The following is a 12,076-nucleotide window of genomic DNA, read 5'->3' on the forward strand; positions in this document are numbered from 1 at the left end:
GCTGCTTGGTTGGCCATCTGACCAACTTGAGTCTCCAAAATCTGCACTTGCTTGGACAGTGCTGAAAAATTATTCCCAATATTTACCACCTGAGACTCCAAATTAGTCATCCTTGAACTAACAGTTGTCTCCATCCCAGTCATCTTCATTAACATCTGCTGCATCATATCCTCCATTGATACCTTCTTCGGCTCATTTATAACTCCTCCGCTAGACACAGAAAATCCAGGTGGAGGCTGCAAAGCATTGTTTGGATTACCGTAAGAAAGGTTAGGATGCGGGCGCGCTCCTGGCTGAAACTGCTGCTGACCCTGCTGAAATTGTTGATTTCTGCCATACATTCCTGGCTGTCCTCGCTGGAAATTCCCATAATTTCTGCCATTCACATAATTGACATCTTCCATAACTGACGGATCTATCACAGCTTGCTCAGGACGTCCAACATTCAACTCACCAAGTTTTGTAGTCAACTCTGCCAGCTGTGTAGCCATTGCTGTCTGCTGCGTAGCCATCGCTGCTTGTTGAGTAACCATTGCTGCAATAGGATCAGAACTGGAAGCAGCTGCAACCTTCTTCAATTGTATTCGCTCAGATGGCCATTGGTAGCTTGTAGAAGCCATACTATCAATAATGTTCCATGCATCAGAACTGCTCTTCTGAAGTAGAGAGCCACCTGCAGCTGTATCCATGTGCATCCTTGTACGCTCCCCGCAGGCATTGTAGAACATTATCACTAGCGTGCCTTCATCAAATCCATGGCTTGGGCACTTTCTGAGCTTCTCCTGATACCGCTCCCAAGTCTCCGCTAGCTTTTCTCCATCGTACTGCTGAAACTGCACGATGTCCATCTTCAACTTCAATGTAAGGCCAGGCAGATGGAACTTGCGTAGGAATGCATGAGCCAAATCCTCCCACACGATATTATCTCCCAGCTGCAGCGTATGATACCACGACTTCGCCTTATCCCGCAGTGAAAAGGGAAAAAGACGAAGACGGATAATGTCATCAGGGACACCATTCATCTTCACCGTGCTACACAGCTCCAGGAAATGCGCCAGGTGCGCATTAGGGTCTTCAATCGCTTGTCCACCATATTGGCTCTGTTGGACCATCGTGATCAAACCCGTTTTCAGCTCAAAGTTGTTAACGTTCACTCGTGGGGGCTCCTGGTACACATACTGTGGTATGAACGCTTCATTGATGGCTGGTTGTTTCTGAGCCTCTCTCGTCTCCTGTGCATCAAGCAGCTTCTTCAACTGCTCTTGCAGAGCTCGAATTTGGATTTGCTCTGGAGTAGCCATCGTCTCTGTCTCAACTTGATCGTTCTGCTTCTTTAGATTGCGCAAGGTCTTGTTGATTTCAGGGTCAAACTCAAAGAGAGGATTCCCGTGAGATCTTGTGTTCATATGCAACCTACAGAAACACAACTTATAAAAGTTAGAAAAGAAAAATAAAAACAAAGAAAACTTGCAGTACTATAAAGTCCTATTGGAAATATTAAAGCAAAATCTAAACAGTCCCCGGCAACGGCGCCAAAAAGTTGATCACTAATTTCTTAGCAACAAATACTGCAACTAACACAGGCAATTGTAGCAAGTAAAAAGTAACCGAGTATCGTATCCACAGGGACTGAAAAATCGAAATCACTCTATCTACTTCCTAAACAGACTCTCACAGTATGCAAGTGAAACGAAATTGAAGGTGAATTACGAACTAAATTTAACCAAATTAAATTTAAAGAGCTTATAAATAACGATTACTTAACTCGAATATATGGAAAACTCTGACCCTAGGGATGTACTTTCACTAATCAACTACATGCATTTAACCTATTGATTCAATTACCAATTTTAATCCAACCCTGATGAAAGATCACTATATTATTCACAAGCGTCTCTAACGACCACCTATGAACGTAGATTAATTAATCCCTTTTCGCATTCAAGACTCCAAGGAATAAATTAACTCCAAATAGCACATAAAGAATAGCTTCCTATAGCTTCACCTATCGCATTCAAGACTCAAGGCTAACACTATATCATGCATTCCTGAATCGGCTGAACAATTATCGCATTCAAGACTCAAACTGAACAGCTAAACATGTAAATCATTGATCAGATAATTCACAAGAAATTAAGCACCAGGAATCATGAATCACAAGGTGGAGGGCAAATTGATATCAATAAATCAAAAACACATAATCAATCAGCTATATACAAACCCTAGGTTCAAATTAAAAGACTAGCCAGACATAATAAAATCAAACATAAACATAATTAAATTGAACGCAATTGTAAAAACAAATTGTATAAAAACCGAATTAAAACGATTGTAGCGGCTTGAATCTTCAATCTTGATCCAAGCCTTGAAAACTGGAAAGCTAAAAAGTTCTAAAGCTATAAAACTGAAATATGAATGTTGGGAACTGAAAAACTAAAGCTGGGAACCCTAGATAGGTCAAAAGAAGACCTATTTATAGTGTCAGGGTAAAATACAGAGTTTGAAACCCAGAAGAACTCCAAAAACGCGCAAAACTGAAAAATCCGGGTAGCCGGCGACCTGCCCGGTGACCCATCCGGCGGTCGCCGGCCCAAGCACAAAAATCCTTCATCTGGCGGTGATCGCCGCGTCTTTTCCAACGTTCCAGAAGATCCGGCGACCCAGGCGGCGGTCGCCGGTCAGGTCGCCTGAAATCCTTCTTCGGGCGGTGGTCAACGGTGTTTGACCGCCGGGTTCTGACTGCTGCGCGCGATGTTTTTGTTTCAGCCATAACTATCTTGTCCGAACTCCGATTTATGATCCGTTTGTGCTCACGAACTCGTATCGAGATGATCTACAACTTCTATTTCAGAACATTGTTCCAAATTCGAACTCAATAAATCTGAAAATTCCTTCAAAGTTCGAGTAAGAATCATGTTTCACAAGATAAAGCAAATTAAGCACAAAACAATCATCCAACACTCAATTTCCTATAAAATTAACATCATAATAACATTAAAAACCATGGAAACATGAGTGTTATCATAAGGCAAGCAGAACTTCAATGGCGGATGGAGAGGTCAGCAGCAAGGAAATTTTCAACCTGCTCAACAATTCCAGAATGCTCTACAACAGCCAATACCTCCGCAAAAACAGACCTTGGAGGAGACTATGCAGGCTTTTATGGAGGTTAGTAAGCAAAACTTTGAGATGACCAAGCAAGGTATGGAGTCTCAGGCTGCCACTATCAAACGCCTCGAGACAACTGTGGGGCAACTGTCGGGCGCGCTGGACCAGCTACAGCAGCAGCAGAGCCAAACTCATCAAGCGCTAGCTCTGGCGAGGATGCCAGAGCAGACTAGGCTGCCAGCTCTGGCTTGGCAGCCAGAGCAGAGGAAAAGGACGCCAGAGCAGAGGAGAATACCAGAGTTGATAAGGCCGGAGTAGAAACTTCACAAATCCCTTACGCCTTATCAACCACCGAAGTCCAGCCCGCCTCTGCCACCATCAAGTTTTGATCCAACCCAACCTTTACCGAAGCAAGAAGATCCAGGGAGTTTCATTATTGGTATTGGTTTGGGTCGAGCTGGAGAATTCACGGGCATGTTAGACTTGGGTGCGGCAGTCAATTTGATGCCGTATGATATTTTTCAGAAATTGGGCAGGAAGGAAGAGGAGCTTAAAAGCACGAGAACAAGACTTCAACTAGCTGATGGGGCAAATTGTAGCACTCGTGGTGTTTTAAAAGATGTTGAAGTCATGGTGAGAGGAATCACGGTGCTAGCCGATTTCGTGGTGCTCGAGGCAGGGCATGGCATTATAGGAAAGAATGGGCAACTTGTTCTACTTGGTCGGCCTTTTATTGCTACTACCCAGACGCGCATTGATGTGGGTTCTGGAACTTTGAGCATGGCCGGGTCTGGTAGATCAGGTAACATTCTCCATTTTTAATAAAAAGCCTATTATTTCTAGTTCTTCAATGCATATCTGTTCTCTTGTGGAGATTGCTGACCATGAGGAAGAAGTAGAAATTTTCAGAGCTAACAGTCTTTCGCCAGCTCTGCCCATTCCGCCAGCGCTGACTACTCCAGCTATGCCTATTCCGCCAGCGCTGACTACTCCAGCTCTGAAGTTAGACGCCAGAGTAGAAATTCCTCCGCCAGCTCTACCTAATCCAGCTCTGCCGCTGGAAGACAGAGCAGAAAGTTTACCGCCAGCGCTGACGAGCTCAGCTCTGAGCAGTACGCCAACTATGAACAGCACGCGCCAGAAATATGCTGAGGAGAAACTGATGTGCACCAGCCCGGAAGAAGACAAAATTATACAAAATTTTCTTGATAATTTGCAGGATGAGGAAGCCATTGAAGATCAATTCTTGGCCAAGCTTCCAATCGACGTTAATGCCGTTCATGAGGTGCCAACTACCGTGAAAGAGGATGCAACCGTTGAGGAAGAACGGGCTGATGTGCCGCCATGCAAGGATGATACCGTGCTAAGAGTGCAGAGTGCACCACCTTTGGAAGAGAAGAAAGAGGAGAGATCTCGACATAGCTCTTGGTTCGAGAGAATGATGAATGCGATGAGCTCTGCTTGCTCATTAAGAGGACCCGCAGCTGAACTGGAGGATGATGTGCTTTCACGAGGACTAATTCAGCTGACGTTTCATAGCGATTTTGGTTAAGGGATCCTCTAAAGTTGGGCTGGCGACTCTAAAACTAGCGCTTGGTGGGAGGCAACCCACCGTAGTTTGGTTTTTGTTTTTGTTTTTATTTTTCTTATTCTTTGTTTTCCGTTTTTGTTTTGTATTTTTCCTAAGTTTCGGTTGCTTTGCGGATACTATGATGCGTGGTGTGCATGTCTTGTTTTCAGCGCTGCAATTCTCAATATGCCGCCAGCGTTGCTGCCACCACCGCTACTTCTCCGCGCTGCACTTCTCCGCGTTGCACTTCTCCGCGCTGCTCTGCCAGCGCTGACCTGATTCAGCGTGGCCACTCTTCACTGTGCCACAGACAGAAAATTCCACACTTCGCCACCTCGCACGATACTTCAGTTTCTCAATGCCGATAATCAGGGACGTTTTCTCAACTCTTCTTATTTCTTTTGTGCCCTGAGGACATGGCATGCTTTAAGTGTGGGGGGGTGTTTTATTGTGCTTATGCTTTCAATTGGGCGAGATTAGTCTTTCTATGCTTAGTTTTTGGTCTCGAATCTTGCTAATTTTTATGAATTTGTGGAAGAGAAGATGATTTTCGATGCGAATTTCGGGTTTGTGAATGAATGGTGGTTATTCTTGTTTTACTTTTAATATTTGTTTCTTGATTGTGCAAAGAATTTGAGTTTTGTTGCAACATGATTGTAAGTTAGTAAAACGTGATTTATCCGGTAGATGCTAGAAGGAGTGTTGTCATTGTGATTGCCTACGATCGTATCTTATCTGTGAAAATGTTGGACGAATTGCCAACTTCAAAATTGCCAGCTCTAAAACATCTGGCCTGTTCTGAAACGTGACAGCTCTGAGTCTCTGCTCCTCTAGTCTAACTATGAGCATGAGAAACCACGTGAAAAGACTTTGGATTACATCCAAATGGTTTTTATTTCACAAATTATGGCTCAACTGTCGAAAATCTTAAGCACACAAAGTGTGAAAAATGATGATATTGATTATAAAGGCGATCACATTAGGGAATTCACTTCTAGCGGAGATTTGGGTCTGATCGAATTGCTTATGTTGGGAATCTTGTGGAATATCCTAACCCTTATTTTGATGATACCAAAATTCATAGGACTTATTTGTAATAGACTAGAATCGTTTTGAACTCAAGTGTTAGAGTTCGTTTCTAGTTTAGTTGCGGTGTCGAAGACTGAAGACTGAAGGCTGTAGATACCAACTGAAGTATCAGTTGAAGAATCAGTTGAAGACTGATTATTTAATGCGCGCAATGGACTGATACTAAAGTCAAGTATCAGTTGAACATTCCTCCTAGGACTGATCTTCCAACGTTCAGAGGAATCCACGTACGCACAAGTACAACGGCATTAAATGCAGAGATCTCAATATCTTATCTCTGCAGAGGTCATTCCTATCTGGTGGTTACTTTTCAGAGATGTCACGTCTCCTGTCCATCAAAGAGAGCCGTTTCCACACAGACAAGGAACCTCGAAGATTGAAGCCTCAGCCCAAATTCGAATTGCTCTCCAACAGAAGAAATCCTGAGGATGATTTACGCCAACTGGATCTATTCAAGAGTTCTCCTACAAATAGCGCTCGAGGATCACTTCAACCTTCACCGATTCAACGACATAAGCTGAAGCTCTGCCGAAATTGCTACTCAGCCTAAAGCTTAAACCGCCCAAAGCTTGAATCGAAGAAGAGTCCAAAGCCAAAATCAGTCACTGCTGATTACATACATTCTCTTAGACCCTAGACATATATCTGTTTACCCAGAAACTAAAGGTCAAACTTGCTTCAAAGAACTTGTTCTTTGTAAGTATAGTTGGCACTCGTTTAAACCTCTCCCCCATAAAGGTGTTTGAGTGATTCGGAGTTCAGGAAGGTACTCTGAACTCTGAGTGAAAAGTCTGAGCACGAGGTGTGCTTAGTAGGGAAATCCTACGCGAGGTGTGTGGGTGCTGAAGAGAGGTTATCTTCAGTTTACGGTTGTGTGCACCAGGCAAGCACACGGGTACGGTTTGCAGTGCACCAGGCAAGCACTTGCGGAGTGGATTGTTGGTCTGATCAACCAGCCGTGGATGTAGGAAAGGGTTTTTCCGAACCACGTAAAAGTCTCTGTGTTATTTACAGCTTTCAGTTTTACATTCATACTTGTGCTATTTCAATTGATAAAACTGAACACTGACTAACAGCAAAGAGAAACCTTAATCCAACAACTTGCTCCACCGAGGCTATTGCGAAACTAAGTTTAATTTCCGCTGCGTATGATATCAATCTGACTGAACTATCCTCTGATAGTAAGGAAGAGCGATATCATCTCTATCTTTGCAAACACGACTGAAGCCCTTATTTGAATCAGTTAAGTTCCATTAACTTAACTGATAACTCATTACTGAAGAGCTTTCAGTATCAGTCGTCAACTCTGTTGGTCAAAACTGATTTCAGTAAAACAGGAGTCATTGTTTGCGTGTAAAGTTTCGTTTTAATCTCTGACTGAGATCCCTCTGATTGAGGTCAGTAGATAGTCATAAAAATAGCCTATAGGTGTATTCCCCCCCCATACACCTATTCGAGACCCTCGGACCTAACAATTGGTATCAGAGCAGGTTGTTCGCAAGAACTATCTGCATCTGACTAGTTTCTAATCGAACTAGATCCTTTTTGGGGAATCGCTGTCTTTGATCAAAAATCTTTTCTCAAGACTACTCTTGAGATTGCTTGCTCTGTGTTAATTTCATGTTTCCTGTGTGCTTCTCCTCTTTCTCTAACAATGTACAGGAACAAGAAAGATTCCTCCAGCGATTATATTCATACATATTTTCGAGGAATCAGCGGACTTGAGTTGGGATCATTGGATTCTGATGAAGAAGAAAGATTTATCTTTCCAGAAGAAAACATGAGTCCAACCCACTCACAATCAGAAGAAACGAGCAGATATGATCAGACACGATTAGAGTATCAACACCTAAGTACGAGATTTGAAAATCTCCTTAGGAAGCACAAACAGATCATCAAAGAGACTGATCTCGTGCAAGATGCTCGAAGGATTGTCATGCGCCACTTCATTTCAGATGAAGACGAAGCAGACAAAAGAGATGTGCAGGAGTGCAGACTGATCAACAGACTGAAACTTCTTCAGTCTCAGAAACAAGAACTTCTACCACGTCTCAAGGAAGTAGAGACAGAATTCAAAATGGCGTCAAAAGTTTTTGAAAGAGTGATTCATGAGGAATCACTACAGCACAGAGGAAAGATGGAACGTGAAAGGAGCGTGCAGCAACAGCCAACGGACTCAAAATCAAAGGAGAATCAGTCATAAAACTCAGGGGGAACTTACACTTCAAACAATGTTGTAACTAGTGTTAAACACTGTGTAAGTTTCTCTCAACAATTCATTTGTATCTATGATTGCTGTTCTTAATTATCTTTCGGCTGTACTGTGCTAAGTCTGACGTGTCTAATTAATTACACTCTCCATTTTATGAAATAGACATGTGCACATTTATTTTAAAACGGTTGTCACACGATCACACGAACCCGTCCTTTTTACTAACAAGCGGAGTGATCCATGTGTCACGACTCCATTTGCACGGATTTCAAACGATTATTGAAACCGCCTTTTGCACGATATTTCACACTCTCTTCAAAAAACGTTTCATCTTCGACTAAAGATTTACTCAATCTCTGAGAAATCTTAGTGTGCAAAATTTCTTGAGTGTGCATTTTTCTGCAAGACTAACAGTAAGAATCCATAGTTATTTCTATGTGAGAATCAATCTTCAGACTTTTGCAGAAAACCTCTCAAAGATCCAAATGGGAAATTCAGCATCACTACAAGTAGTGTGTTACGAATCTGTTGTCATACTGGAGTCACTCCAACAGTTTACTGATTTCAACAAGATCAGTGAGATCTTAGAATGACATGAATGGATGAAGTTCGTCCAATGTTCACCTGAGTTTCTTCTCGACGAGTCGATCATCCGAGAATTCTACGACAACATCAAAACAGATGAATCAACTGGTGAACTCAAAACTGAGATTTCTGTTTTCACAAATGAAGATTTCTCAGAATCAACCAAGATGTCCATCAACATTTCTAAAGCGGTGAGAGAAATGTTCAACCTTCCAAGTGATGGACCAGCTCCATTCTTCACCGATGAAGAAGCCACAGAGCACATGAAAGAAGCACTGACAAGCAATGCACCTACCAATCGCGTCATCACCAATGTTCTGAGCATATCAAGAATTCAGATTCATCTCAGACCCATTGCCAAGATGATCAAGAAATGCTGGTTTGGCACCCTTGGATCCCCTGGTCATCTCTCAAGACCACACAAACTTGTTTTGAGTGCCCTGATGCAGAAAGGCCCATTCAACTGGAAGAAGGCCTACATTCAGATTCTCGCTGAAGAGAAGAAGGAATCCCACTCCACAAAACATCTACGTCAAGGAACAAGAGTCTCAGCACTCATTCTTCATAGTGCTAAGGAGACACCTTGCTTCTGGAAAAACACTACTCAAGTTTCTTCCACCATCCATCTGTTTGAAAAACAGAAAAGTTCACTCAGAGGAAATATCAGTATCTCGACTGAAATTCCTCCCCTCACTTCTGAGCCACGATACAAGACTCGAGGCTCAACCAAAAGAAAGTTCGAAAGCAGTGTCGTCTCCAGTTAAGATCTCGCTGGACACCCCTCAGAAATCTCACAATGAGAAACATGAAGAGGATGCACCAAAATCTCCTGAAGAAGTTCCAATGCCAAGCACGGGAACTCCTCAACAACAGGCTCCGTCTATTTCTCCAGAAGATGAAGAAAACCAACCGACAGAGGAGACACAAGCAACCTATGACAGAGAAACGGAATCTGAAGAACTTCCTCTCAGAAGTTTCTTCCATTACTGTCTTGAAGGGTTCAACAAGAAGGCAAAGTTTGATGAAACTACTAACGTCAATATCGCTTCTTCATCCTTAACATTTGTCAATCAAACTGCCCTTCTCAAAAACTTCGTGACACAACTGTCAGAACACTGTGTCACCACCCTTTTTCCCACTGTCTTAGCCTCCCTGAATCCTGAAGAATTCCAAGCTCTTGTCAGCTATTTCTTCTTTATCTTCGTCAAAACCCTACCCAAATCCCAATACAAGGAGATTGATGAAGTTCTCACTGAAAGAGAGATGGACGCATTGGAGAATAGCATCTTTGAGAAGTTCAGAGTCACAAATATTTGGGATGGCATCCACGACTGGGCACCCAACTTCAGACTGTACCTCACTTCCAGAGGTCTTCTCAAAGACGATAATGCTGAGGACTTCGAAGTCCACCATGAATCTCCACCGCACCAGACTGCTACAGCCAAAGCAACAGAAGAAGGGACACCAGCTGAAAAACCAGAGCCTACTGAAACTACCACTGATGAAAGAGTTCAGATGCTGGAAGAGAGGCTGCTCATTCAAGAAGAAGTTTCATATGAGCTGAGAGTCAAGATTGCAATTCTTGAATCAACAGTCACTCACCTTCAACAGCAACTGGAAATACAGAATAAATTCAGTGAGGTCCCTGAGTCTGATGACAAGGACAAACGAGAAGAGGACAGAAAAGGAAAAGGGAAGCTGACTGAAGAACCAAAGGGAAGTCCTCCAAGGAATCCAAGCAAACAACTCCGCATCAACTAAGGACTAATAAAGATCAAGGAATGTCATCTAAACAGAAAATCATTATTTTGAAATGATGTTCTTAGACTGTATTAGTTCGTTCTTCCTTATTAAGTTCTTCCACACTTTTGTTTTGAAACATTGTTCTTTACAGAGTTTAAGCATATTCATGTTTATTCAGTCCTTGTTCCCATTGCCTAATTTACTCTTGATGATTATGAGTTATCTTATTTAGGGGGAACACTGTTTAAGCTTTTTCAGTACTTGACTGTTGTCCTTACTGATTGTTTGGAAACTTGTTCGTATCCTCTACGACTAGGTCTAGTAATGGTACTAGGGGCTATGAGTGATTTTATTTAACTAATGACATTGCGTTCTGTTTTGGGTTTACATTTTTCAATATCTCTTTTTGTGCATATCTTTTCAAATCATTGCATGCACCATACGCCGCCTATTTACGGTAAGAGATTTTGACAAATATTCTATATCAGTTCATATCTCATATTTCTAGGCATTTGTCTGACGAGCATTTATTACGGACGTCAAAAATTTATTGTAATTAATTTGGCGCGTAGATTTCAAACCGCCCACGCCTTTTCGATTGCCTTGAAAACTGTTCATCTCCCACGATCACACTTTCTCCATCACTTTTGCACTCTCTCTCTAACATTCAAATCCACAGCACTCTACTGTGAGATCACTACCTGCAAATTTCTCTTCAACAGATTTCTAATTTGAAATGGCTAAAACTACCATGAAGAAAACTGACAACGAGAAGGAAGCTCCAAGAGAGAAAGATGTCCGATATGAGCAGACGGTACACACGGAATCCTTTGAAGAAAGGCCGGAATACTCAAAGGTATCAGGAATTATTCACCAGAACAGTTGGATGAAATTTATCACCAGTGAACCGAAATATCTACTCGAAGACGCTGTTAGAGAATTCTACAGGAATCTCAAGTTCAACGATTCCGAAGAATTAATCTCTAAAGTCAGTATCATCAACAGAGCAAACTGCAGAAAAGAGACTCTCAACGTCTCTAAGATTGTAAGGGAATTGTTCAATCTTCCAAACAACGGATATCTCCTCTCCTCATTGACTGATGATGAAGCAAATGAAACCCTCAAGACTGCACTGAAGGATAAATCGGAATCAACAAAGAGTCAAGTCACTCTTTCTCATCTCCATCCAGAGTTTGCAATGCTGGGCAAAATTATCCAGAAATGCTGGATAGGTGCTACAGGGACTCCCGACAAAGCATCTCAACCGCAGAAGAATGTCATGGCTGCTCTTATGAAGAAAGAATGCTTCAACTGGGAAGAAGCTTACCTGAAACTTCTTTACAATGAAGCTCACAACACAAGGCCGGCGACGATGGTCCGACAAGGGAACAGGGTATCCCAGATCATCATCGAGGGGACAAAGAAGCACAAATATGTACAATAGCCTAAGATGATCAAATTCACAGACAGCCTACGTCTCTTCAAACTGGGCAGAAGAGATCCCAAACCTTCCTCGAAGGCGAAGGTAATTGACATCTCTTCCCCTCCATCTTCTGACTCTGATGATACACCTGATTCACCCCCTTCAAATCCTCGCACGAATGTGCCACGACGAGTTCGTACCACCCTCCCAAAGAAACCATCTGTACCTACTAAGATGCCCTGGAAACTCTCTCCGAGATCCAAAGGCAAAACAGTTGTGGAAACTGTACCAGAACCAGCCTCCTCCTTTATTTTCAAAGGTACTCAAGAAGCTATTGAACTTCAGT

Source organism: Salvia miltiorrhiza, unplaced genomic scaffold (genome assembly GCF_028751815.1).
Source record: "Salvia miltiorrhiza cultivar Shanhuang (shh) unplaced genomic scaffold, IMPLAD_Smil_shh fragScaff_scaffold_21, whole genome shotgun sequence".
Classification (NCBI taxonomy): domain Eukaryota; kingdom Viridiplantae; phylum Streptophyta; class Magnoliopsida; order Lamiales; family Lamiaceae; genus Salvia; species Salvia miltiorrhiza.